The sequence below is a fragment of the Pinus tabuliformis genome, chromosome 2_2 (genome assembly GCF_031772625.1).
Source record: "Pinus tabuliformis cultivar Carrire ecotype Pingquan chromosome 2_2, CPIR1, whole genome shotgun sequence".
NCBI lineage: Eukaryota > Viridiplantae > Streptophyta > Pinopsida > Pinales > Pinaceae > Pinus > Pinus tabuliformis.
The window spans coordinates 624,603,689-624,619,956 of NC_142300.1; the positions used below are offsets into that span (position 1 = coordinate 624,603,689).

The 16,268-nt window shown below is 42.7% G+C and overlaps 1 long non-coding RNA gene across 1 annotated transcript; it reads right to left on the minus strand.

Annotated features, from left to right (window-relative positions):
- Nucleotides 1–13,565: 13,565 nt before the first annotated feature.
- LOC149194191 (uncharacterized) lies at nucleotides 13,566–15,047 on the minus strand. Its single transcript, XR_016255035.1, has 2 exons — nucleotides 14,494–15,047; nucleotides 13,566–14,177 (listed from the first exon to the last, which is right to left on the minus strand). It is a non-coding gene; the product is annotated as an uncharacterized LOC149194191 (long non-coding RNA).
- Between the last annotated feature and the right edge of the window lie 1,221 nt (nucleotides 15,048–16,268).

Sequence of the window (16,268 nt, forward strand, 5' to 3'; positions counted from 1 at the left end):
CCTTATAAGATATTCAACCAAAACATGCTCAAGCCAAATTATCTCATTTGCTTTATATAGGAAAGCTCTTCCTTAAATCATGGATCAATACCACGAGCCGACGCCATAATAACACAATACCGTCGGCTAAATACCAAGAGTAAAACATAAGAAAACCCCACATGTGAATTTCTTTGCCTTGAAATGTGTGCACTGGGGGTACGCACCTCCTGAACGGGATAACTGCGGGTATGTACGCACTTTATGTAACACTGACCTGCGTGTACGCACCTTATGTAAGGTGTACCTGCGTACCCCTTATTTTCTTCAATATTTGATAGCTGATCATCAATCTCTGCTGCTGACTTGAAGTACTGTGATCTATCACCTGAATGGGTTGCCATCAAGGACAACACTTTAGCCATAATGCCAACAGGATCATGTGGAAGCATCAACCGAGGTAGATGATTTTCCTTCTCAATTCGTGAAGGATTGCTCATTGATGGCTTGCATGGAAAGCTCAGTTGGCAGCAACGTGTGGTACATTGATTCTGGAGCATCCTTTCACATGACCAAGAACAAGGAATATTTCATCTAATTGGAGAAGGGCATGCAGTTTCACATTGAGCTAGGAGATAATGGCAAGTGCGTGACCAAGGGCATGGGTATTGTTAGTTTTGAGGGGAAGTATGGTAAATCTATCCATCTCAAGTATGTCCTCTATGTTCTAGGCCTTAAAAAGAACCTTGTTTTTGTTTCCACCCTAGAGGACAAGGGTTGTCATGTCATTTTTAGTAGAGGAAAGCCCTATCTCAAGCACTTGGAATCTGGAGCCAAGAAACAGATTGGTGTGAGGGTGAAGAACCTTTACAAGCTACAAGTTGAGAGAGATGCAACCTTGAGCAGCAAGGTAGGGTGTGAGCATGGCAAAGACGTGGGGGAGCTTTAGCATAGACACATGGGGCATTTGCACCATGGGGCATTGAATATCTTTCAGTAGATAGCCATAGGGATACCATAATGCAATATTGTCCAAAATGATGTATGAAAGGGCTGCACACTTGGAAAGTATGCCAAGTCACCTTTTTAGGGCCGAGACAATAGAGCCAAAGGGATTTTGGAGCTAGTACATTTAGTCATATGTGGACCCTTGTCTTCTCCATCCCTCACGAGACACCGGTACTATGTCACCCTCATAGATGATTATTCTTAGAAAACATGGATCTTCTTTACGAAGGAGGAGGTCTTCTCCAAGTTCATGACATTTAAGGCCTTGGTAGAAAACCATACCTGGAAGAAGATCAAAGCATTGAGGAGTGACAATGGCAGGGAATGTCTTCAATGCTTTTAGGGATATGTGTACCAAGGAGGGTATTAGGAGAGAGATTACAGCACCTCATAACCCTCAACAAAATGGGGTGGATGAGAGGAAGAATCGCAACATAGTTGGAGCAGCTAAGGGCATGTTTCATGACCACGGGTTACCCATTTTCTTACGGGCAGAGGCATGCAACACTGCAGTATTTTTTCAGAACAAGAGACCGAACAAGGTGCTTGGACGAGTTACACCAAAGGAGACTTTCACAGGGAAGAAGCCTAATGTCTCTCACTTCCACATCTTTGGGCCAAGAGTTTACTATCATGAGGGATATGTGTGCCAAGGAGGGTATTAGGAGAGAGCTTACAACACCTCATAACCCTCAACAAAATGGGGTGGATGAGAGGAAGAATTGCAACATAGTTGGAGCATCCAAGGGCATGTTGCATGACCATGAGTTACCCATGTTCTTATGGGCAGAGGCATGCAACATTGCAGTATTTTTGCAGAACAAGAGACCGAACAAGGTGCTTGGACGAGTTACACCAAAGGAGACTTTCACAAGGAAGAAGCCTAATGTCTCTCACTTCCACATATTTGGGCCAAGAGTTTACTATCATGTGCCTAAAGAGAGCAGGAAGAAGTTGAAGCCCACAGTTGAAAAGGGAATTTTTGTGGGTTATTATGAGATACCTCAAGCATACAAGGTGTATGTACCTGATCCGGATTTAAACAGGAACGCAACAAATTACAGAGATAACCATATACACAAAGATGCAGCGGAAATAATACTTCATTTCATTAATGGAAAATACTGAAATATGCTTACAAACAGAAATGGCAATAAACTAGTTAGGGCGATGGTAGCTTATCTCTGAGAAGAGATGTGATGGCTACATGCCTCTGAACTGTTCTGAAAACTGTCTTACAATGAGGCTCGAAGGCCTATTTATTGTTGAGAAACAATGGAAAACCCTTCACATCCCGAAACCTAACCCTAGAAGATGAAACGCCAAATTGTGGGCCCCGTTTGGGTAAATTGGTACATCAATTTCCCGAGGTCGTAACTTTGGCATACGATCTCCGTTTGACGCGTACGATAGCTCGTTAGAAAGATCTATCCGAGAACTACCACTTTGGGAAGGGCAACATTTGTTCCCAGATTCCCAAAAAAGCGTCGTTTAGGGCCTCAAAACGGCTCCAGAAGTTCAGGACCCGAAAAACTGCTAAAAATAGTAAGTTGTGCTACAATTAAGGAAATTGAAAATGCTGAGAAAGACAATGGTGGGGATCCAGGTGGACTTGGCAGGTGGCCACCAATATCCACCTGGATCATTCCTTCCCCCTTAGGAAGCAATGGTCCCCATTGCGTTGAGCTCCTCCATGAGATGAGGAAACTTCTGCTGAACTTGTTCCCTGGTGAGCCACTTGCCCTGCTGAAGGAGTTGGCCCGCTTTGACAACTCGATACAGTTGGATATTCTGTTGGCGAGTGTTCTTGATCTGTGTGTCCATGATCCGATCAGCTGCTTGTTCCATGCAATCTGGATTTAATTCTGTGGGTTTGAGCTGTTCTGCAATGTCGGATGTGTCTAGCAATGGTGGAAAGTATGGCCGAAGGCGGTCCACATTAAATACTGGGTGCAGGCCAAGGAATGGGGGAATGCTGAGCTCAAATGCATTGTCTCCCATAGCCTTAGTAATGGTGTAAGGACCATATCAGAGTGGTCTCAATTTCCGATAGGCTCCAGTAAGGCGTTCCTTTTGCAAATGCAACCAAACTTTGTCGCCCACCTGAAACTTGTGTGGCACCCGATGTTGATCATGTCGCTGCTTGTACTTGGCATTTGATTTCTCAAGAATGTCATGGACCTGCTGGCGAATATGTTGGATGCGCTCAATGAAGCTGGTGGCCTTATCTGTTTCGGACTGGACATGAGCTGAATTCATGTGAGTAGCTGCAAGTGGCATGGCCACATCAATGGGGCATAGTGGCTGGAATCCCAAACCCACCTGAAAAGGGCTATGGCCAGTGGAGCTGTGAAGAGCTCGGTTGTAGCTGTGCTGAACGTAGGGGAGGCTCTCGTCCCATGTGCGTGGATGCTTTGAGTTATACATGCGCAGAATGTGCACAATCATCCTATTGACAACCTCTGTCTGGCCATCAGTTTGAGGATGGAAGGCTGTGGACTTCGTGAGTTTGGTGTCCAGCATTGACCAGAGACTGGACCAAAAGGTGCTGAGAAACCGACTGTCCCGATCTGAGATGATAGACTGTGGGATCCCAAAGTGCACCCACACTCGTTCAAAGAAGAGTTTAGCAGTGGCTTCTGCTGTGATATTCTTCTTGCAGGCCATCATAATGGCCATCTTTGAGAACCTGTCGACGACCACAAAAACACAGTCATTTCCATGCTTAGTGGAAGGAAGGCCTGACATGTAATCCATGGAGATGGATTCCCAAGGTCGACTAGGGGTAGGCAACGGGGTATAGAGGCCTTGCTTCTTAATGGTCGGTTTGGCAATGGCACAGGCAGTACATGATCGGATGTACTTCCCAACATCCTGTCGAAGATTCGGCCAATAGAAATAGTTTTGCAGTACTGCCACTGTTTTCTCGACCCCGAAATGCCCAGCAGCCCGACTGTAGTGTGCTTCCCAAATCATCTTGGCACGCTCGCTTGAAGGAACACAAAGGTGACCGAGGTGGCATAATAGGGCATCCTGGAGGTGAAAATCTGCAACCTGCCGACCCTCCAAGAGTGTCTGGTATGTGTGGCCGAATTCTGGGTCGCTTTTGTAGAGAAGTGGCCAATCAGAAGTCTCGTGCCCGCAAGAGTTGAGCACGGTGGTTAGCGCCATGATCGGTGGTCGACTGAGGCAATCTGCAACATTATTGGTGCTGCCCTTTTTATACTTGATATTCAAGTGAAACTGTTGCAGGTATGTAGACCACTTCTGATGGCGATCATTCTGCAATTTCCCTTGGGTCTGTATGAACTGCAGAGGTCGGTGGTCTGTGTGGATGACCGTTTCCTTCCCCAAAATGTAATGCTTCCATTGTCGGCAGGCCTGTACAATGGAATACATCTCTTTATCATAAGTGGGGTACTTCCGGACTGTGTCTGAAAGTGTTTCACTGTGATATGCCACTGGATGTCCATGTTGAGTAAGGACTGCCCCAATAGCATAGTCAGAGGCATCTGTCTCGACCTCAAATGGTTGTTGTAAATCTGGTAACGCGAGCACTGGTGCCGTGCAGAGGCGATCCTTCAACTCCCTGAATGCCTTCTGTTGAGATTCAGACCAAAAGAATTTTGCTTTCGCCCCGCCCTTGGTGACTTGACTCAAGGGCCAAGAAATATGAGAAAATCCCAACACAAACCTGCGGTAGAAGTTGGCAAGACCTAGAAAGCTGCGGAGCTCTGTTAGAGTGGTTGGAGAGGGCCAATCCCGAATGACTTGGACCTTGGCTGGATCGACATGCACCCCCTGTTCATCAATGATGTATCCCAGATACTGAACCTCGGTCATGCCAAAAGTGCATTTCTCCAAATTGGCACATAGCTTGTGTTGCCGCAGTGTTTGGAGAACCTGTCGGATGTGGTGGAGGTGCTCTTCCCAACTCTGGCTGAAGATCAGAATGTCATCCAAGTATACTACTACAAAGGAGTTGGTGAATGGCCGCAAGATGTCATCCATTAGCCTCATAAAGGTTGCAGGAGCATTCGTCAATCCGAAAGGCATGACCAACCATTCGAAGAGGCCCTCCTTGGATTTGAAGGCAGTCTTCCACACATCTGAGGGTTCAATTGGTACCTGGTGATATCCTGACTTCAGATCGATCTTGCTGAAATATTTCGCCCCCTTTAGTTGGTCTAGGAGGTCATCAATCCGCGGGATCGGGTACCTATTACGGACAGTGATCTTGTTCAGCGCCCGATAGTCAATACAGAGTCTCCACGTCCCATCCTTCTTCTGTACCAACACTATCGGGCTCCCACAGGGCGAAGAACTCGGACGGATGTGACCTTTCTGCAGGAGCTCCTGAATCTGCCTCTTGATTTCATTGTTCTCCAGAACGGAGCGCCGATAAATTGGTCCATTGGGTAGCGGCGCACCTGGGGTCAGATCGATGGAGTGCTTGACTTGACAGTGCAGAGGAACCCCTGCCGGGGAGGTGAAGATGTCTTCGTACTCCTCCACAATCTTGTCCATCTGTAGCTGCCGTGCAGAGGGACCCCGTTTGGAGGCCGCGGCCACTGTCTTCTTCTTCCCTTGAGGGCGTATCATCAGGAAAACAAATTTCCTGGTTTTGGAAATGATCTTACTGCATTGTTTTGCAGTAATCAAAGAGATGGCGGCAGGTGGTGCTACCTCTGGTATCCTGAACAACTTATTTCCCAATGTAATAATAACAGCACGGGGCCTTGATTCATACACAGCATGTCGCTTCCACAAGTATGGTTGTCCTAGTAATACATCACAAACTTCAAGGGGAGCAATGTCACACAATACCTCATCCGTGAAGGGCTTGATGTTGTATGGAAGGCGACACTGCTGGCTCACGCGAAGATCTCGCCCTTGGTGAAGCCACCCAATGGTGTATGGTTGTGGATGTGCTGTGGTCGGTAAGCCCAACCGCTTCACGACCTCTGCCGAAATGAGGTTCTTTTGACTCCCGCTATCAACAATGAACTGTATCGGGGAGCCCTTTACCCACATCTGGGAGTGGAAGAGACGCTCCTCCTCCTCTGGATCTTCGGGTTCATTTTTCTGGATCTTTGCGGTAGCAACAGTGGCGCTGGGATCCGCATCAATGATCTGCTTCCCTTTTTCATACCCCTTATCGGGTTCTGACTCAGAGTCGGAACATGCATCTGATTCTGAAACCTTTAGCTCAGCCACCAGTGACTGCTTGGCCCGACACTCACTTGTGTTGTGAGTGGAGCTCTTATGGAACTCGCACCATTTTCCAGTGTCCTTTCTCGGCTTCGCGGCGTTGCTCTTTGCTTGCAGCTTCGGCTGGTTGTCTTGGGCTGTCCCGCCTTGGCTTTGTCCTTTGTTCTGTGGTTTAGGGGCACCTTTCCCCTGCTTTGGATTCGCAGATCCAAAGTCTCGCTTCTTTTGTTTAAACTTCTGCTCGACCTTGACGGCATACCGGTATGCTGCGCCGAGCGAGGGGATGTTTAGGAACTGTATTTCTTCCTGGATGTACTTGTGCAGGCAGCCACGGTATTTGAGTATCAAATGTTGCTCCGAATCCTTGATACCCAACTTTGTGCGAAGGGTATGGAAAAGATTGGTGAACTCCGGCACGTCTTGGTCCCTTCCCTGCCGCAGCGTGGTCCACTTTATGTATTCATCCTCATAGCTTCCGACAGGGTAGTACTGCTCCTTGATGGCATCCCGGAACGAATCCCAGGTGGGTGCGGCTGAAAATAGTGAGCCAGTACTTTCATCCTTCTGCTCGCAGTAGGTTTCCCACCAGTCCTTGACGTGGGGGGCTGCTTTGAGAAGAGCAAAAACAATCTTTTCCCGACTCGAAAATTCATGAACAGAAAAATAACCCTCTAGCAGATTTAACCATTTATCTACGGCATCGGCGTCTATCTGACCCTCGAATATGGGGATTTCAAAATTAACTTGTACCTTAAAGGGTGTGGCGTTTCCAGAGGAGCTGCTGGAAGCCGATGCGCCGCTTCTGGGTAGCCGCTGAAGGATCTGCGCAAAGCTGTCCATCATCGCGTTCCGTTGTCGCTCGAGCGCTTCTTCGAGCAAGATTTTGATGGGATCTCCTGCCCCCTCGTCTTTCTTCTCGTCCGCCATGGGAGGCCGTCGGGATTTGCGAGGCTGGTCTTGCAAAGGTTCAACCAGTTCAAGCCCTAACTCCTTATATCCCGACCTTGTTGGGGACATGCAAAGAAAAACAGAGAAAAAGCAGACCGCTCTGATACCACTGATCCGGATTTAAACAGGAACGCAACAAATTACAGAGATAACCATATACACAAAGATGCAGCGGAAATAATACTTCATTTCATTAATGGAAAATACTGAAATATGCTTACAAACAGAAATGGCAATAAACTAGTTAGGGCGATGGTAGCTTATCTCTGAGAAGAGATGTGATGGCTACATGCCTCTGAACTGTTCTGAAACTGTCTTACAATGAGGCTCGAAGGCCTATTTATTGTTGAGAAACAATGGAAAACCCTTCACATCCCGAAACCTAACCCTAGAAGATGAAACGCCAAATTGTGGGCCCCGTTTGGGTAAATTGGTACATCAATTTCCCGAGGTCGTAACTTTGGCATACGATCTCCGTTTGACGCGTACGATAGCTCGTTAGAAAGATATATCCGAGAACTACCACTTTGGGAAGGGAAACATCGGTCCATGGACCCATGTTGCCCCCAGATTCCCAAAAAAACGTCGTTTAGGGCCTCAAAACGGCTCCGGAAGTTCAGGACCTGAAAAACTGCTAAAAATAGTAAGTTGTGCTACAATTAAGGAAACTGAAAATGCTGAGAAAGACAATGGTGGGGGTCCAGGTGGACTTGGCAGGTGGCCACCAATATCCACCTGGATCAGTACCATCACTTAGGAAGACAACTATTGAGAGGGACGTGAAGTTTGCAGAGGACAGAGCTTTGAGGGAGTCCTTGGAGGGAGAGCAGGTAGGAGTGCCTGAGGAGGAGCATCTCACTCCCAAGCAAGAGCCTTAGTGAATACCACAAATTGAGTCGCAGTCAAGTGGCAAGCAAGTCGCACAGTGGGATGAGGACTCATTGCAAGATGAGGAGGAATGACCAAGACTAGTGACGGCAGCCACTTAGTCAATGACTCCTAACACAAGGAGGAAGGGAGTCAAGTGGGTCAAGTGGCAAGCAGGTCGTACAACAAGATGACAAGGACTCAATGCAAGATGAGGAGGAAAGACCGAGATGAGTGGACGCAGCCACTCAATCGATGACTCCTAGCGTAAGGAGGACCAAAGTCAAGTGGGCCAAGAGGTTGATTCAAGAGGGCCCAAGAGCGAGTTGAGACTCCCAACTCTATACTCGGGCAAAGAAAACAACCACAGAGGTACACCAGGTACATGGCATTGATGACTAAGTTGTTAGACTCGGAGCCTTCTTTTTACAAGGAGGCGGCCTCTCAGCAAGTTTGGTGAGATTCCATGATGGAGGAATATTCCTCCATCATGAAGAATGATGTTTGAGAGATAGTGCCGTATCGAGAGGGAAAACCAGTGGTAGGATCATGCTAGGTGTACAAGGTGGAGCATGGAGTACATGGGAGTGTGGATAAGTATAAGGTCATGTTTGTGGCCAAGGGCTTCTCGCAAGTTGAGGGCATTGACTATGAGGAGATGTTTGCTCTAGTGGCTCGTTATTCATCCATTAGAATGATTTTGGCACTAGCAGCTCAGAGGGGGTGGAAGATCCAACAAATGGACGTGATGACATCATTCCTCAATGGAGTGGTTGAAGAAGAGATTTATATGGAGCAACCAAAGGGGTTTGAGACTCTCAACAACGACAAGCACGTTTGTTTGCTGAAGAGATCTCTTTACGAGCTCAAGGAGGCACCGAGAGCTTGGTACACTCACATTGACAACTACCTTCAGGGATTGGGATTCACTAAGAGTAAGGCGGATGCCAACGTATACTATATCACGGTTGGAGGGCTTACACGCATTCTAGTGCTCTAAGTTAATGATCATATATTGAATGGAGCAGACAACTTGATTTAGCACTGCAAGGTAGATCTTGCAAGAGAGTTTGAGATGATGGACACAAGGCTTATGCATTATTTCCCTGGGCTGAAGGTATGGCAGGGTGATGGGGAAATCTTTTTGGGGTAGGGGAAGTACACTGCATAGATCCTCGGGAGGTTTCATATGTAGGATTGCAAGCCCATGACCATGCCTCTAGTCACAAACTGGCGGAAGGTCGATGCTAGTAGAGCAGAGTGAGTAGATGCCACATTGTACAGGCAGGTCATTTATGTACTTAGTCAACACATGGCCTGACATATGTTTTGCTACGAACTAGTTGGGCCAATTCATGATGGATCCCACTAGAGTTCACTGGATTGTTACCGAGCATGTCTTGAGGTATCTCAAAGGCATGGTATATTATGGTTTATGGTACAAACAAGTTGATGGAGTGAGGCTTGAGGGCTTCACATATGCAAATTAGGAAGGGAGCTCCATACACCGGAAGAGTACTTCAAGTTGCGTCTTCAACATTGGGTCGGCAATTGTTTTCAGGTTTAGCAAGAAGCAAAGATCAATTGCTCCCAATTCAACGATGTCTGAATACATGGTTGCCAACTTCGCAACATGTGAAGCCATCTGGATGATGAAGTTGCTTGTGGGTCTTTTCAGGTAGGAGTTGGAGCCCACCATGATTTATTGTGACAATCAAAGTTGCATTAAGCTATCTGAGAATCCAATTTTTCATGAATGCTCCAAGCATATCGAGATCAAGTACCATCATCTTAGGGATAGTGAATCTACTGTACATTCCCATAGATGAGCATGTTGCAAATATCCTGACGAAGGCCTTAGTCAAAGGCAAGTTCGTGTTTTTCAGAGATAAGTTACGAGTTGTACAAAATCATTTCCTCGCTTAGATGGAGTGTTGAAAATGTAGCGAAGGAAGGTCTTTTGGGTTGTGCCTTAGCAAGTAAATACTTCGAATTGTCTTTCTCTAGTAGGAATGTGACTTCAAAGTTAGACTTTAGTTTGGATGAGTTGATTTCCAATTCATTAGAATGATCATCTACAAACTGCATGCTTCAATTCGTTGGAGTCTTCTTTAATTAGACTACAAGAAGAGGTGGCAAAGACAAGTCCAATTAGGATGAGTTAAGACTGCAGAGACAAGTTAAGTTAGTAAGACAAGTTAAGACTTTAGAGACAAGCCAAGTGAGGATGAGTTAAGTCTTCAATTAACTTGGTTCAAAACTAGAGGAAATCAAGGAGTAACTCGAGCTAGTTAACTAAGAGCTAGTCCCAAGTGAAACTGAAACTTGCTCCAGTTAACTAGCAAAAGAAACTCGTTGCCCTTTTGTAAACAACCATTCAAACTTGGCCTCCTTGCATGCATCGAAGATCTACTATTAGGACGAGTTAAGACTACAGAGACAAGTTAAGTTAGTAGGACGAGTTAAGACTTTAGAGACAAGCTAAGAGAGGATGAGTTAATTCTTCAATTAACTTGGTTCACAACTAGAGGAAATCAAGGGGCAACTCAAGCTAGTTAACCGAGAGCTAGTCCAAGTGTAACTGAAACCTACTCCAGTTAACTAGCAAAAGAAACTCGTTGCACTTTTGTAAACAACCATTCGAACTTGGCCTCCTTGCCCAGATGAACAAAGGAGCCTGTAGTCTCAATGTAGTAGACGAAACTGCAAATCTTCCAAACCTAAAATATTTCTACAAAACTCTTTTTACGAAACAGAAAACCAAACTTAACCAAAATCACCACAATGGAATCTTAAATCTTCATGCCTAGCAAAATACCAGAGTATTCATTTAAATTCATAGCAACCCCTATGCCTGATTCTATAAATCAAGCCCAGATGAACAAGAGGAGTCTTTAATCTCAATGTAGTGGACGAAACTGCGAATCTGCCAAACCTAAATCCTTCTACAAAACTCTTATTACGAAACAGAAAACTAGACTTAACCAAAATCCACGCAAAAATGTTAATCAAGCACAATCAAATGTGCAAGCATGTGAAGTCAACACAACAACTAATGTGAAAAAAATTCAAAAGAGCCCTATCAAAATGTTGATATCCATCATACATCCATAAAGTAACGAATACAAGTGAAAAACAACTCATTCTCGAAATCTTGAATCTGGGGTAACCCAACAAGTAAATTTTTGTTTCCACCACAATCCAATTCATCTGGATAAATATCGCGCACAGCCCACAGCCCGATACAGGAAATTTTGTGATTTTTTTCGCACGTTTTACTAAGATAAGTTCAAATGAAAGTTTCGGGCAATCAATCTTCTATATAAACTCACAAAAATCAACCATCAAAAAAGTCCAGAAGTGAAGGATCTGATATTTTTACCTTTTAGAGGTCATTTTCACTTCAGGAACCTCTGATTAAACTTGAATATCTGCAAAATAAAGCAGTTCATAAAACCTTAACCAACACTAAATTTGACAATCAAACAACCATGAAAGACAACTAGAAAATTGATCTTCGCATCAACACCACAATTGTGCATATCAATAAGAACTATAGGGATGTCCTTATTGTAGGCAAATCTGTCTCTCAGAAATTTGTTCACAAAGTGAAGGATTTTTTCACTTCGTCTCTGAGGATTTACGTCTGCAAAAGAAGATTGTCCAGGAAGAATTCAACACACTTTACTTCCTTAACATGATGTCCCAAGAATGTAGGCTGTATATGCACGAGTAAACATCTTCTGAGAAAGTTTGATCATCGGGAAAAAGCTAATTTTCTTTGAACATCTTTTAAAATAAAACCTAAACAAATTTTGGTGGATTTGTAAAGATCCACTTGATTGCATGTCAATTAACATATATAAAGATGCACCTTGCAAGGCTTTTCGGGGTTGTCTTGATTAGGTTATTATGGTCCACCACCGAATTGTTGTAGGACATCATATATCCATACGACTATGTAGATCAGAATAATTACGAGGAAGTTCAATCAAGAACGAAGGAAAGCAACCGTTGGTGCAAGATTTGCCACAAATATTGTCCTCATCCCTTATTCATACAATAACCCATCTGAATGCAAAAAAACGTAATAATTAACTAACTCCTTATCTCCATCTATGTTCAGTGAAAAGCTCTGTAGTCAAGAACTAAACTTATTAGTTTTCACTAATCTCAGAAGTTGGCTGCGGAAGAAACTACTTTCACTCCGCAACTACTTCACCCCTTAATTCCTATTTGTTGAAATTTTGAGGTGAATCATTGTGCCGAATCTCACGCGTTATAGAGCTTTGATTGAATACCTATTGTCTTCCTAAAAATAATTGCACGATAGAAATATAAGATCTAACTGCAACAGGCGAGTCTGGTCTCTAACTACCCACTGAAGTTTCTTTGCTCCTCGGTTCTTGAAAAGGCAAGTCTGGTCTCTAGTTATCTACAGAAATTTCCTAGCTCCTGAGCTCTGGGTAGTTACTATATTCATGGATAATATTTAGCTTCAGAATAAGTGGCAGGACATGCCTGAGTTTAATCTGGCCTCAATCATTTGGGATATCTAATTTCAAACCTCAACACCTGTCATACCAGACAAGTAGTAGCCAAAAACAGTAGTCGGAGTTGCTAGAATGCCTTAGTGTTCCATCTAAAGAATTAAAGGCTCGGTGAAGGCATTCGAGGTCGTTGGTCTATGTGGGTGGTCGATGTATGTATACAAATTAATCCCAATTCAAATTAGAAACCTGTCCATTTTAACAAGTTGGTGTGCTATGCAAAAACACTGAAACCCAATAAAGAAATCCACAGAAGACCAAGCTAAATCACCACAATGAAATGTTAAAACTTCAAGCCTAGAAAAATACCAGAGTACTTTATTCAAATTCATAGCACCAGTATGACTGATTCTATATATAAACCTAGCCCAGATGAACAGAGTCGTCCATAGTCAAATTCATAGCACCAGTATGCCTGATTCTATATATAAACCTAGCCCAGATGAACAGAGTCGTCCATAGTCTTAAGTAGTAGAAGAAACTGCAAATTTGCCAAATCTAGAATCTCCCTACAAAACTCTTATTCCTAAACAGAAAACCAGACTTAACCAAAATCCACCCAAAAAATGTTAACCAAACACAATCAAATGTGTGAGCATGTAAAGTCAACACAACAACTAAGGTGAAAATTTTGCAAAACAGCCCAATCAAAACGTTGATAGTCATCATACACCCATACTTACGGTAACGAATACAAGTGAATAACAACTCATTCCAGAAATCTTCAATCTAGAGCAATCCAACAAATAAATTTTTGTTTCCATCACAACCCAATCCATCTGCGAAATATCGCACACAGCCCAATACATGAAAAGCATAATTTTGTGATTTTTTTCTTTCACGTTTCACTGAGATAAGTTCAAATCAATGTTTGAGGATCTAAGATTTTTACCTTTCAGAGGACATTTTCACTCCAGGAACCTCTGATTAAACTTGAATTTATGCAAAATAAAACAGCTCGTAAAACCTTAACCGAAACCAAATTTGACAATCAAACAAGCATTAAAAACAACCAGAAAACATACCGAAATTCATGTTGACCTTCGCATCAACGCCACAATCGTGCATATCAGTAAGAGCTATAGGGATGTCCTTATTGTAGGCAGCACAGAGATTACATTGAAAACACAAATTCTGTCGTTGTAAAAAATGCTCCAAAACCATAAAAGAGAAACCGAAGACGCGTGAGAGTCTACAAAAATAACTGAAACTCGTTACCATCTCTAATAAAACCGCTGTCATCAGTAACCCAGTTCAAAGCAGAAAAATCGAAGTCTACCCTCTTCAGGGACCTTAGAGGTTTGCTTTTGCTTTTCACAGATATATATAGTTGTTCATGGAAGCAAGACCAAAAGGAAGTCTTAAACGACAAAGTAAGAGGGACTTTGTAAACCCTCCTTAACATTAAGAGATTTCTGTAAGCTCTCCAACATATCGAGCAGAAAAAATCTGCAACAAAAGGTCTAGGGCTTCATCAATGATCAATGCTTCAAAGTTATAAACGACTCTATGCAGAAGAATTATAAAAGAGCTAAATTACAGATGCAGGGTTTTTGGAACTCTCAAAGATGAAGGTGCAAATATTATTAAATTCACTGGTAAGAATTCCTCAACCTGCAAAGAACACAACAATGATGAGCAAATGAAATTGCAAAAATAAATTGAGAGTAATTATCAAATGCCAAAGAAGAGGGAAATGGAGCAAACCAAAGGTCTGAGCAAACCAAAGGTCTGATTCCCTCAAAGAAAAACGCTACAACCCCATTTGCAAATGGTAAGGCCTTCGGACATTTCAATGCGCAAAAAAACGAACCCTTCTTTTTCCAGCTCATAATTCAGAAAAATACTCAACTTCTTCCATTTTAATACACAAAATCTTTTAATACACAAAATCAAGACATATAACAGATGAACGCGATATAGCCATAACCTGTTGATTCGAAATCCATGAGTCTTCCAGATCGATGGTAGTCTTCCACTGAAATTATTGTTGGATAAATCCCCATTCAACTTGGTTATTTCCCAATAGATCTTCCGCCATGCCATGTAATGCAACCCTGCAACTAGGTTAGATTGGCGATACACTGTACGATACCATACCCCGGCGGTATACATCCATGTATTGCAGGTGTTATTTCGAACAATAATTTCAGTGGTAGAATACCATCAGGAAGAGGAGAAACCAAAAAGGAAAGACACTATTCGCTCACAGAACATACAAACATCAAGCTACCATTTCTTTCTTTTACAAGTTCAGTGTCCTTCAAACCAAGTCCAGTGTCCTTCAAACCCTGAGTTGTGTTCCTTGCTATAGGATTTGTGTTCCTCGCTACCTAGATATCTGCCAATAAAATATAAACTAGCTTTCTGATGCGTGGGAACAAAAATAGAGCCCATGGGTGCGGACAAAGATGGAGATGGAGATGGAGATGATGTGAGCGATATTGAAGGTAAGAAAGCTGTGAAATGAACCAGTGCGTACAGCACAAGTACAGCACAAGGTTTTGACGTGGTGGCATCTGGCCACCTGATAAGAATTACACTGTAAGGAGATTTTAAAATCGCAAACATCACCCTCATTTCTTACACATCGCCATAATATCATGGAATTTATTAAACATCACCGTCATACTTGGAATTTGTTAAACATCGGCATCATACCATGGAATCATTTTTATTTTTCAACGTATACCATGGAATTATTATTGGGGATCATCATCCCGTCTTATATATTAGTGGAGTATAATCACTATTCAAAATGGTCTTATTTATTAGTGGAGTATAATCATTATTCAAAATGGTATGGCAAATTGTTTTCACGTTTTAAGTTGATTTAAAGATGCTACTTTATGTATAATTTTAATTTTTTTTCAATGCAAATTTTGTTATGCATATACAATTAAGAATATAAAATACAATGCATGTAAATATGACGCTCATAAATCTACGAATATCATTATTGTGCTCGTAAACCCAAAAAGAGAAATGTAGAGTAATGTTGCAGAAAATTGTTATAATATCTAAACCAAAAGAGCCACTTCCCTTTTTTTGATTTGGGGAAGCAATTGTGAAAACACAAAATCCAGTTTGATTGAAATGCTAAGAGCTTGGAACTCACTAAGAGACACTAATATCATAGGAAAAGAGGATTTTTTTCTCTTTTAAAAAAAATGTATTCTTCAACTGCAGAGAGAGCTTTCTTTGATAAGGAATGGGTGTATGCTACATTCCATGTGTATGTGCTGAAAAGAGATGTATTGAAATTTTTGCTTTATGTATTTTCAGTAAGATAAATTTAATACCTGTAAATTTGAGGAGCTTGATAACCAGTCAATAAAGCATTTTGAGTCCCACAAACTTGTAAAAAACCAATTTTTTTGTAGGAAGCAAAAAATAAGAATGTCCAACAAATAGTGATTTCGGCCTTAGTATTTGTTCCAGAACCAATGTTCAACTAAATATGGAAAGAGAGAAGAGTGTAGATCTTGATAAAATCACCCCCACTAGATTGGTTTGCTTGTGATGTACCATCAAAAAAGCCAATGGTGCATAACTGAGAAACCAAGGGATAACTAAATTTCCTAATATTGATGGGATTTGGAAATCTCGTGTAATCCTTGAAAAAACAAAAATTTGAGGAAGAATCTAGTTAGTTTTGATAGTCAAATCTTCAAAAATGATTTTGTTCCTCACCTTCCAAATGCC